Source organism: Pipistrellus hanaki, assembly GCF_964339955.1.
Source record: "Pipistrellus hanaki genome assembly, chromosome: 8".
Lineage (NCBI taxonomy): Eukaryota > Metazoa > Chordata > Mammalia > Chiroptera > Vespertilionidae > Pipistrellus > Pipistrellus hanaki.
The window spans coordinates 44,734,901-44,748,463 of NC_140510.1; positions in this window are offsets into that span (position 1 = coordinate 44,734,901).

Here is a 13,563-nt window from a genome sequence, read left to right on the forward strand (position 1 = left end):
CACTAAACCATGTACAACATAATTGTATACCTGCTTTGTTTCTAATTAAAACTTATCTATAAAAAATTTTAAAGGAAATAGAAGTTATTATCTATATATATAAAAGGCTAATATGCAAAGTGTCCCCTCAGGAGTTCAACCAGGAGACCGGGAGTTCACTTGCTCTCTATTACATGTGCTGACCACCAGGTGGCAGTGTGGAATGAAGGTAGGCTCCAACCAGCAGCCATAAGGCCCCAATCGGCCTTGATCACTGTCCAGGCCTAGGGACCCCACCCATGCATGAATTTCGTACACTGGGCCTCTACCCTGTTTCCCCGAAAATAAGACAGTGTCTTATATTAATTTTTTCTCCCAAAGTTGCGCTAGGTCTTATTTTCAGGGGATGTCTTATCTTTCCATGCACTAGGTCTTATTTTCGGAGGATGTCTTATTTTCTGGGAAACACGGTAGTAAAAACCATAATTCAGAAGCTCTGTAATAATTACTCATTGCCACAGCAATAACGCCTAGCACTGCATTAGAAATAGAGTTCACTATTATCTACAGCATAGGTATGACAGACTCTAGATATTATTCTTGAGCTAGTTATAGTGCCACAAACTCAAAATGCAATTCTTAAAAGGAATTGATGAGAATGATGTAAGCTGGAATTTCATAAATGTCTTATTAATTTTATCAAAATAATAAGCACATCTCAAAAACAAAACCAAAATAAAATAGTACAGAGAGTTTATAGTGGAAAGCAATCTTCTCTATGCCCCTACCTTAGTCCCTGAGAAGCAACCTTTTTTATTATTATTATTTCTAATTTTAATTATTGTAATGACTTCCAACATGTCTCTGAATAATTTGCTTCTGTGTTCTTGATTTACTATTTTAGACAATATCTACTCTCTCTGTCTATGAAAGATGTGCATTGTATCTTAATTCCCCTCTCTTGACTTCTTCCAGTGCTTAAATTTTATGTTTAAATTTTTGTTGATTGCTTTTTAAACTTTGAATTATATAATTAAACACCTATTTTTGTGCTTTTGACTTTAATAGTATCTATGAGGCTGCCTTACATGAAAAAACCAATAGCCTGAAAGACAATGTCAAGTGAATAGGATAATGGACCCTGGACAAAATGGAAATAATTCTGAGGGTAGAATAGTTTTTTAAAATTTAACTGTAAACTTCTGGTGTTCATGTTCTGAGCTGCTGTTTCTTCTTCCATTTTAGTTCATCTGCACATATGCCTCCATCTACTTTTCTACACTTAATTTAAAATATCATACGTATATAGAAAAGAGCACACATTAGAAGACTCAGCTCAGTAAGTTATCAGAAAGTGAACATCTGCCGGGACCAGTTTGGCTCAATGGATAGAGTGTAGGCTTGGGGACTGAAGGGTCCCAGGTTCAATTCCCGTCAAGGGCATGTACCTTGGTTGCGGGCATATCCCCAGTAGGGGGTGTGCAAGAGGCAGCTGATCGATAACACTCTCTCATTGATGTTTCTAACTCTCTATCTCTCTCCCTTCCTCTCTGTATAAAATCAATAAAATATATTTTTTTATTAAGAAAAAAGAAAAAAAAAGTGAACATCCATGTGACCATTCATGCAGCCAAGAGTAGAAGATTGTTAGCATCCTAGAAGACTCCCTCGTGTCCTTTCCCAATCACTACTACCCCCAGCCACCTCCCCAGAGATAAGCACTCCCATGACTTTAATGATAAACACTTCCGTGATTTTCTTTATAGTTTTATCACTTACATGACCCCTAAACTCTATAATTAGATTTTTATATATATATATATAGCTAGGTTTTGGGAAGTTTATATAAATGAAATCATGTAGTATATCATTTGGGGGATCTTGGTATTTTTTTTTAATTTAATGTTATAATTGTTAGTTTCTTCTAGTTGTGGAATGTAAATATAATGTATTCATTTTCATGATTTCAGTATATGAATATGCCCTAACTGACTTACCCATTCTACTTTTGATATATAAATATGAATTGTTTGCAATTTGGGACTATTTTGGAAGTTGCTACCACCAACATTATTATATATGTCCTAGTGTATATTTGGATGCATTTTTGTTGACTGTCTATCTAATATTAGAATTGCAGGGTTCTAAGGTAAACATATCTTCATGTTAGTAGGTAATGCCGAACTGTTTTCCTGAGTGAGTGTAGTAATTTATAATCCTGCCAGGGGTATAAGAAAACTTTCATTGGTCTGCATTCTCACCAATTCTTGCTATTATCAGTCTTCTTAATTTGGGCAGTCTATATTTTACCCCTTTTTTTATTATTTGAAAAAATGCTAGTTGTATATGTTGCAACTTTTCTCCACTAGGTTGCTTTTCCTTTCATTCTCTTAAAGTGCCCTTTAGTGAAAAATAATAATAATAATAATAATAAGTGTAATTTGCCGTAGGTGGTTTGGTTCAGTGGATAGAGCATCCACCTATGGACTGAAGGGTCTCAATTTTGATTCCCAGTCAAGGGCACATACCTCAGTTGCAGACTCAATCTTTGGCCCTGGTCGGGCACATGTGGGAGGCAACCAATTGATGTGCCTCTCTCAAATTGATGTTTCTCTTCCTCTGTCTTTCCTCCTCCCTTCTACTCTCTGTGAAAATCATTGGAAAAATATCCTTGGGTGAGGATTAACAACAACAAAAAAAGTGTAATTTTAAAATAGTAAAATTTACCAATGTTTTCATTTTTGATAGGTGCTTTTTATATGGCCTGTTAAGAAGTCTTGGACTACAAAGTCATAAAGACATTTGCCTTTGGTATCTTCTGGAAGCATTATTATTTTGCCTTTCACATTTAGATCTTTAAACCACCCAAAAGTGATTTTGCAAATGGTATGCAGTGGGGTAAATGTTCATGTTTTCTACAATAGATATTCAACTGCCTCCACCCCATTTAATGAAAAGACCATCCTTTTCCTTCTGCTCTAAAATACTACCATTTATATAAATCAAGTGTTCATGAGACTGTTTCTATATTCTCTATTCTATTCCATTGATCTATTGGTTATTCTTGTCTTAATTATAATAGGTCTTGGTATATGGCAGAGCAAGGTTTTCAGTACTTTTTTCTTCTCTAAGATACCCTTGATTAATCTAGACACTTTTCATATTACAAAAGCAAATAATCAACTTTTGGGGGGGGGGGAACTGTTAGGGTATTTTTTTAATTATCTGAGTCTATAGTCAATTTGGAACGAATTTCACGTTTATAATATTGAAGTTTTCAACCCATGAACATGGTATATCCTTCTATTTAGTTAGTTATTCCTTCTCTTCTTTCAAGAATGGTTTATAATTTTATGTAAGAAATCTTATCCATATTTTGTTGGTTTTATTCCTATGAATCATATACAATTTGATATCATTTAAAGGGTTTTAACTTTTTTTGTTTGTTTTCTATTTGTTGCCTGTTATAGACTAAATGTTTGTGTTCCCTCAAAGTTTATATGTTCATATGTTCATGAGGGAGAAGCCCACATGAGTGGGATTAGTGCCCTTATAATAGAGACTCCAAAGAGTTTACTTGCCTCTTCCACCATATGAGGACACAGTAAAAAGATGGCTGTCTATGTACTGGGAAGCAGGCTCTCATCAGACACAGAATCTGCCCGCACCTTATTCTTGAACTTCTGTTGTTTAAATCACTTAGCCCGTGGTCAGCAAACTGCGGCTTGAGAGCCACATGCGGCTCTTTGGCCCCTTAAGTGTGGCTCTTCCACAAAATACCATGGCCTGGGCGAGTCTATTTTGAAGAAGTGGCGTTAGAAGAAGTTGAAGTTTAAAAAATTTGACTCTCAAAAGAAATTTTAATCGTTGTACTGTTGATATTTGGCTCTATTAACTAATGAGTTTGCCGACCACTGAGTCCTAGGCCATAGTATTCTGTTATAGCAGCCTAAACAGATTAAGACATTGTTACATAGAAATACAATTGATGTTTTGTATTCGAGACCTATAAACTGTGCTAAATTTATTCATTCATTGCAATAATATATCTGTAGATATTTTTTGGATTTTCTACATACACAATTATGACCTCTGCAAATAACTATGGACTTTTTCTTCCTTTTTAATATTTCTACTTAGCTTTTTCTTGACATAGTGCCTATATAAATTAGTTATTGAACATCAAATCAAGCACATAGTTCTCACAAGTCTATGGATCAGCTAAGTACTTTTCCTGATTTAAACTAGTTTTACCAACGCTTACGTGTGTATCTGCAATTGGCTACAGGTCAGTTAAGCAGATTTGCTGATGTTGGCTGGGTTCCTTACATATCTAGAGCCACAGCAGGGACAGCTGGGTTAACTTAGTTCTTTTTGACATGGTCTTATCCTCCAATTTGCTATTATCCAGAAATTATAGTGACAGAATTTCCCAAAAGGGGGTTGGAGGGGAGGGGCGGGGTGTCTGCTGAAGCTCAGCACTAGCATGTTATCAATTTCAATACTTTCTTTTATCCAAAGTGAAACATAAGGCCAGCCCAGATTCAAGAGATAGGTTAATAGAATCCATCTTTGATGGGAGATGCTACAAGGTCAATTACATTGCAAAGGGAATGGATACAAAGGGAGATAGAGAATTAGAATAATTTTTGTGATCAATCTGCCATACCAACCTGGCTAAGATTTCTAGTACAAGGCTGATTAGGAGGGTTAATAGCAGGATCTTTGCCTTTTTTCCCCCAATCGCAGAAGGAAAATCTTTACTATTTCACTATTAATTATGATAGTTGCTGTTTCTTTTCTATTCCTAAAAGGGATTTATTCCCTTACAAGGAGATATTTGATTTTATCACATACTTAGTTTTTATATATTTAAGTAACTTACTTTTTTCTGATTTTATCAAATACTTAGTTTTTATGTATTTAAGTAGCTTATTTTTTTCCTTTATTTTGTTAATGTAATGAGTTACATTTGTTTTCTAATGTGAAACTAACCTTGCATTCTTGCAATATATACAACTCTATCATATTGTCTTATCCTTTAACATATTGCTGCATTTGATTTATTAATTTTTAAAAAGATATTTATGTTCATGATGAAATTATGGAGGGGAGGGGGGTTCATTATGAGAAATAAAAAGAATGTAAATTTTAATTCTCATAATGACATTCATTCTTCCTTAAAATTTTTTTAATTCACTAGGAAAGCTATTTGTGCCTGCAGTTTTTTATGAGGGAAAATTTTAATTATGGATTAAATTTCTTTAATAATTTATGGCTATTTATATTATCTATTTCTTTCTGTGTCAGTTTTGGTAGGATTTATTTTTCTAGAAATTTGTCCATTTCTTTGACATTTTCAAATTTAGTTAGAATTGTTCAAAACTTTCTTAAGTTATTTTTAATATTGTAGAATCTATAATAAGGCCCCTTTTTCATTTTTTTAAAATATATTTTTATTGATTTCAAAGAGGAGGGGAGAAAGAGAGATAGAATAATAAGAGAGAATCATTGATCAGCTGCCTCCTACACACACCATATTGGGATCAAGCCCCCCAACCTGGGCATATGCCCTGACAGGGAATCGAACTTGACCTCCTAGTTCATAGGGCGACACTCAGCCACTGAGCCATGCCAGCTGGGCCCCTTTTTTATTTATGATGAAAACAATAATTTGTGTTTTCTGTCTTTTTCCTTGATTAGTCATTCCAAATTTGTCAATTTTATTAGTTTTTTAAGGGGAAAAAAACTTTTGATTTTGTTCAACTTTTTCATTACCTATTTGTTTCCAATTTCACTAAATTTTGCTCTGATTCTTATTCTTTTTTTTCTTTTTTCTTTTTTTTCGCATAATTTGCTGGGGAGGGGGAGAGGTTCTTGTACATTTTTGGGATTTTTAAAAAAATATATTTTATTGATTTTTTACAGAGAGGAAAGGAGAGGGATAGAGAGTTAGAAACATCGAAGAGAGAGAAACATCCATCAGCTGCCTCCTGCACACTCCCAACTGGGTATGTGCCTGTAACCAAGGTACATGCCCTTGACCGGAATCGAACCCGGGACCCTTCAGTCCGTTGGCTGACGCTCTATCCATTGAGCCAAACTGGTTTCGGCACATTTTTGGGATTTTAATCTCTCCTTTCTAATATATTCATTTAAGCTATAATTTTTCCTGCAAGTAGAAATTAGCAGCAACATATAGCATTTCTATTCAGTTTTTAAAGTTTTCAAATATCCATTATGATTCCTTTTTTTGACCCCTGAGTTTTTCAGAAGTTTATTAATTTCTAAATGTACAAGGATTTTCTTTTATTTTTGTTGTTGTTGAGTTCTGGCTTTAACTGTGTATGACCAGAGAACAAATTCAGTATGGTTTCAAGACTTGGATATTTATTGAGACATTATGGCCCAGCAGATGATTTTTTAAATGAAACTTCTAAATATTCCATATATATCTAAAAATAGGAATATTCTGTGGTCTTCTCCATATGCACAGTAGGTAAAGTGTGACAATTGTCATCTCCCCCATACTTACTAATTTTTTTACTGCTACTTTCTATCAGTTAAGAGAAGTATATTAAAATTTCCTACTATCACTATGAATTTTCCTATTTCTTCCTTTAGTTTTGTCAGTTTTTTTTATCTCTTTTAAGGCTATATTATTAGGTATATACACACTTTTATTATTCTCTGATGGCTATCTAAGAAATTATAATATGCACCCTGATTTTCCAAAATCTGATATTACTTGGTATTTATACCCTCTTCTCGGGAATGCAGGAATTCAGGGACCTTAAAACAATCTCTATCTATCTTATATATTCTTCTTGACTATATTGCCACTGTTGTGGTATATTTTAATTTGGATATATTTTATATCCCACAAGTCATTTGTTATTGTTTTCATTACTCTTCACTTCTTCCCACATCTTCCGACCTTCTATTCTGGGATCTGTTTTCCTCTGCCTAATGAGCACTCTTTAGTGTTTTCTTTAGTCTGAGTTTACTGCTATAAGTTTTTTGTTTACCTGAAAATATCTTTATTTTCCATTAACTCTTAAAGGATATCTTTGATGAGTGTAGAATTCTATATTGGCAGTTATTTTCTCTTAGAACTCTAAAGATAGCACTTTATTATCTTCTGGTTCTCTTTGTATCTATTGAAAGGTCAGCTGTAAGCCAAATTGTGGTGCCTTTGAAGGCAACTTGCCTTTTTTCCTGACTTTATGTTTACTCTTTCTTTGGTTTCTAGCAGTTTTGCTATGATGTGGTTCTCACTCGTGTTTTCTTACTCTCTTGATTATTATTTATTGTGTGCTGGAAATTACATTTGCAAAATTGTATGTAAAAATAATTTGAGGCCCCACATAACATTCCCTTCATTCATAAAACAGAAATATTTGTTGGGACCTTGAATAAATTAGAGTTGCTTTAATCTAACTTTAGAGCCTGGGATGGTTTGAAACTGACCTGCAATCCCTGTGAGAACAGTGTACATCTGGTTCACCATCTCCTAGAGGGGAGCTCTGTGCAATTCCAGGTCAGTGTGTGTGTGTGTGTGTGTGTGTGTGTGTGTGTGTGCGCGCGTGTGTGTGTGTGTGTGTGCGCGCGCGCGCCCGGGCTAAGAGGTTACATGTTTAACACTCCAACTTTTGTCCCTTTGGCTCTACCGCTCAGCCTCTTAGTTGCACCTTCTTCTAAGCTTCTTTTAGTTACCTCTTCTAGAAGAAAAGTTGCCCCAAATGCTGAGCTATCTTTTCAGAACTTGTCTTCTCCTAGACATTTAATCCAGTATTTCTTCACTCTCTTGTGAGCTTTCCCAATGTCTTCAATTAGGTATATTTTAAATTTCATCCTAATTTACTATTTGACCCCAAGGAAAGGCAATTTGGATTATATAGTTCTTTACTACTGGAAGCAAGTCTCTTCTATCCATTTTTTCAGAAATATGTTGAAATCTCTTCCTTTGATGATTCCAGTATGATCTTCCATTCTCATCATAATTTTGAGTTTCTTTTTTACTGTCATTTAAATGAGGTCTCCTTAAAGAAGATCAATTGTGTGATGCTGTTTGTCATGTTGTAACTTGCCCTGCTTAAAATTGTTTTCGATAAATCATTTATAAATATCAGTAATTAAACTATAATTTTCATAACAGCTTTACTGATATATCATTCACATACCATACAGTTCACCCCTTTAAAGTATGTAATTCAATATATTTAAACTATTATTAAGAATAGATTATTTGGCCGAGGCCGGTTTGGCTCAGCGGTAGAGTGTCGGTCTGCAGACTGAAGGGTCCCAGGTTCAATTCCGGTCAAGGGCATGTACATTGGTTGCGGGCACATCCCCAGTAGGGGGTGTGCAAGAGGCAGCTGGTCGATGTTTCTCTCTCATCGACGTTTCTAGTTCTCTAGCTCTCTCCCTTCCTCTCTGTAAAAAATCAATAAAATATATTTTTTTAAAAAAAGAATAGATTATTTGTTCCACACCTCATGACTAATTTCCAGATATTACTGTCTTAAAACACTACTGTTGAGATGACCTAGGAGCTTATAGTATGGAAGAGGAGATGTGATACATGCATAACTCTTCTCTAAAACTTGGCAGAGTAAGATCAGAAAAGGGAGCATAATGGAATGTTTTATGAAGAAAACAATATTTAACCTAAATCTTAAATGCTGGGTTGGGAAGGAGTAAGACAAACTGGCATCCTATAAAGTGGCACAAGGGCTGCTGTTAGTCCTTGGTGTGAATTAGGGCGGGGGTGGGGAGGTGGGAATGCCCTCCCCTATTCCAAGCACCGCTGTGCAACTGGAACAACCACAAGTGTTCTGGAAGAGTCCAGTCAGACTGAAGCAGCAGAAAATGTCAGGTCTTGTTTTGGTTTGACTGAGCCTAGAACATCAATCAGTGGTAAAACCGAAGAAGTTGGTTGTGGAGGACTTTGAATGCTGTGCTGGGAGCTTGTTCTCTACTGGGCAACAAGAAACCCCTGGGGATTTGTTCAAAGGGATGCCATGAACAGAGCTGGGATTTGAAAAGTGCTTGTGGCAGCAGTGTGAAGAGGAGTGAGAGGCCAGGAGATCAGTTAGAAGACTTCTGTGGTAATTCAGCAAAAGTTAGAATAATGGAAGGAGAAAAGAAAGGGATGTGAAACCAATACATCTTGCAAAAAATATGGGGTGGTGAAGGCTGGAGAAGGAAGAATAAATTAAAGATGACCTAATGCAGAAGAAACGGGTCAAAATCTGGAATTTATCTGTAGTTTATTAACTGGATTAGCAGTCATTTTTTTTTTCATACTGCTAAAGAGAAAAGGATTGTATTATATATACCATTTTATATATACTTCAATGTTCAGACACTATTCCTAAAATTAATGTTTAGGAATTCCTTTTTTAAAAAATTACCTATGATACCATTTTTCTTTCTTTCTTCTTTTTTTTTTTTTTTTTTTAGAAAATTCCTTCTTGAGGAAGTATTTTATTTTTTAATATATTTTATTGACTTTTTTTACAGAGAGGAAGGAAGAGGGAGAGAGAGCTAGAAACATCAATGAGAGAGAAACATCGACCAGCTGCCTCCTGCACACCCCCTACTGGGGATGTGTCCACAACCAATGTACATGCCCTTGACTGGAATCGAACCTGGGACCCTTCAGTCTGCAGACCAATGCTCTATCCACTGAGCCAAACCGGTTTCGGCTGATACCACTTTTCTATAGAGCTGTTGAGTCATATTAGTCTTCGTCCTAAGTCAAATTTGTGTGAAGTAGTAATTTTAAGGAATATTGAGATGCTTATTTCCTCTTAAATACTTTCCTATTTGTATCCATAACTCACAAGACCGTATCTAATCACACCCAGTTATTTGAGTCATTTGATCCATTGAGGACTTTCAATAAAGTCACAAACTTGTTATTAATCAGGTTAGTAGGTTGAATGACTGACCTGCTCATCAGTTCAGACTGTGTTTATATGTAAACACTAGTTTGGCTGTTTTTACTGAAGTACCCAGCCAAATCAGGTTTTCAGTAAACTCAATTTATGTCACAGATAGAAGAGGATTTTGTGCATTTACACACAGGATAATGAACCAGTGATAACCTGTGAATAAAATGGGGGGGAGCTTATGCCTATTTTTCAGTTAGGTCATGCTTCCCAATTATATAAACCTCTGGTATTTACTGTCTCCAAACTAGTATGCTAGTTTTTTGAATGTTTTATTCATTCACACACTCTTGTGGTTTTACTGGGCCATGTATTGTTCAAAACAAAAGGAGAGGAATAAAATAAAATGACAACAGAACTCTTACTGCCACTCACCCTACAATGTTAAAAACAAAGAAAATACTTCTACCAATTAGCATTTACTGGACAACTCTGGATGGTTTGATGTCACTGGGTAGTCTTCAGGACATAAAAATGATCTATGACTGTCCTGTACACATGAAGGTTCTATTTTGGGACAGCGAGAAAACAAAATACTCTGGCCAATCTCTTCTTTTTACAGAAGAGAAAGCAGAGATCCAGTGACTTGCCCAGGGTTCATACAGTGAGTCAATAACAGAGTGAAGACAAGAATCCAGGTCAGTTCAGCCTACACTCTGGGTTCTCTGTCTGAACCAAACTGTCAGGCTTTCCAGTGATGTCATACTGTCTAAGACCAGCCTCATTTGTACACAAACAGACAACTTACCTAGAAAGGAGTTGTCCTTCTTCCCAAAAATGTTTCTCTACATAATTCTCCCAATAGGTAAGATATTGCACTAGCTGGTTTGGCTCAGTGGATAGAGCATCAGCCTTCAGACCGAAGGGTCCCAGGTTCAATTACAGCCAAGGGCACATATCTTGGTTGCAGGCTCCATCCCTGGTCCCTAGTCCTGGTTGGGGTTCCTGTAGGAGGTAGCCAATTGATGTGTCTCTTTCATCAATTGATGTGTCAATTTCATCAAATACATCAATGATTCTCTATCTCTGTCCCTCCCTTCCACTCTCTCTAAAAAATCAGTGGAACAATATCCTCAGGTGAGGATTAACCAAAAGAAGTAAATAAAATAAAATTACTGATAAAAAAGAAGAGTAAGACCAGGGCTAGTGCCTTGCAAGAACTCCCATAGGTATTTGTAGATATAATCTGAGGACATCTAATGCCATTATTGATATTAAAATATTTAATGCATTTACTTAATGCACTTTCACTGTCATTCCCCCATATTATCTTCACAAGCCAGCTCTGTGAAATAGGTAAAAACCACAAAAGATAAGCTCAGAAATGTTAGGTTGCCTGACCATGGTCAGAGAGCTAGTGGGGAGGAGCAATATGCAAATTCAGGCAATCAGAATCCTAACCCATGCTCTTCCAGTAGCCAAGCAACCTGCATTTCACTGTCCTTTAAGGAACGCTGATAGTGAATGACAATCTGCCTGGGGCTAAAAGAACAAAAATACAGTTTAATATAAAATATCCTAATGCTTTTATGTAATTTTTACCTGAGAATAATGTAACTAACATCTACTGAGTGCTTATTATGTAGCCAGTCCTGTGCTTTACCCCAGTGCTCCTAATACTCACAGTAACCTATTAGATAAATGTTATTATCATTAGTAGCATCTTTTCAGAAAACTGAATTGTATTAAGTGTTTAGTGACATGCCCAAGACCTGGCTATTTGGTGGAGCAGGAACATGAGCCTGGATGGTTTGGGTCCAGAAGGCTCTTCAATTGCTTCGCTACACCACCATGCAACAGCTGCAACCTCTGTAAGAGGCCTGCTGAGAAGGCCTGGTGGCGACCAGATTACCAAAGGCTCCATGAGGCAGAGTTGGGAAGAAAGTTGAAGTATGAAAGACAACTACTGGTTTATGAAGTATAAAATTATTAGCGATCTTGAGGCAGTGTAAAATAGCCTTGACAGGGATTTGAAGAGAAAGTTCACCTTTCTTGGTGAAAATTAACAAAGCAAGAGGGGAAATGGTGGTGAGCTTTCTGTTTGGAGACAAACTCAGCCATCTTTTATCCTGAAGAATAATACATAAGATCGTTGTCACAATTTACACTTTTGTTGTGATTAGTTTCCCAAATGAGTTAACTACTAAGCACTGGTCCTAAAACAGTGAACCAGGAAAAACATCTGTGTTGAGGACTAATTGACAAGAAACAGTCTGGGGCATATTTTGTAAGGCAGCTATAGGCACAAAGCACAAAGAGTGCCTACAGGAAAGGGGAAGCTGAAAGGATAAAGAGAAACAGAGGGAAAGACTGAAAAAAAAACACTCCCAGACAAACTACAGCCAATGAGCCACAAGTAGCTAATAGCCTGTTTTTATAGATAAAGTTTTATTGACATACAGCCACACCAACTCATTTAGATGTTGTCCATGGCTGTTTTCACACTACAATAGCTGTATTTGGTCATTATGACAAAAAACTTATGACCCATGAAGTCTAAAATATTTACTATCTAGCCATTTATGGGAAAAGTTTGCAAACCCCTGCTCTAAACTGTTATTCAGAGACATGGAAAGAAAACTTTTCTCTAACCACTTTTCCAACCATTTGCAGGGGTGGAGTGGGAGGGACCAATAGATTTGGCCTAGTGAATCCCTGGACAAGAAGCCTAATAATGTGGTTCTGTTGCATTTTTTTTAAGTTGCATGATTAATACTATCATATAAGGATGGGACTATAGCATATGAGCCAGTGAGGTAATCCTATGTAATGAACTATGTAGTGACCAAAAACTATAGAATGCTTAACAGCTCACAGAGCACCTTTCAAAAAAGAGGGTAGAAAACATGACTGAAGGGACAGGAGAGGGAAGGAGCCTTCAAAGCCATGGTTTTCTCATTTGTCAAGTGAGTGCACTGAGCTTCTCCATAGGGCCTATATCTAGGTTTCAGGGACCCTCAATTATTAACTTCCTTGGCTTTTCCTGAACCACCAAGAAATCCCAAGACTTTAGGTACTGAAATTCAGCACCCAACATTCACTCCTAGATTTAGACATGTCCTTGAATGGTTCCATCAACTATCATCAGCCCTCACAATACCATAGGGTTCTGCAATGACTGACCTAACATCTTTAGTTTCTATATGTATAATATGTCTGAGTGGCTTAACAACTTCTCTTTCATTATTAGCAAATTCACACCCTTTCCCCAATATTTATAGATACAAGCTCAATATAACAAGAAGCAATTCTCATCTGAACACTGCACAATTCTCAAGTTCTATTAAGGCCTCAGTAATATATTTCTGGCATTATTCTTTCTTTTTTTGTACTTTTGGTTACAATTGATATTCAATATTATATTAGTTTCAGGTGTATAGCATCATGGTTGATATTTATATAACTTATAAGGCAATCATCCTGATAACTCTAGTACCAAGCTGACACCTTACATAGGCATGACAATACTATTGACTATATTCCACATGACTATTCTATAGCTGCAGTTTGTACTTCTTAATCCCTTCACCTCTTTCACCTAATCCAGGGGTCTTCAAACTATGGCCCGTGGGCCACATGCGGCCCGCAGAGGAGTCTGATCCAGCCCGCCAGGTTTTTTGGGCAGTGA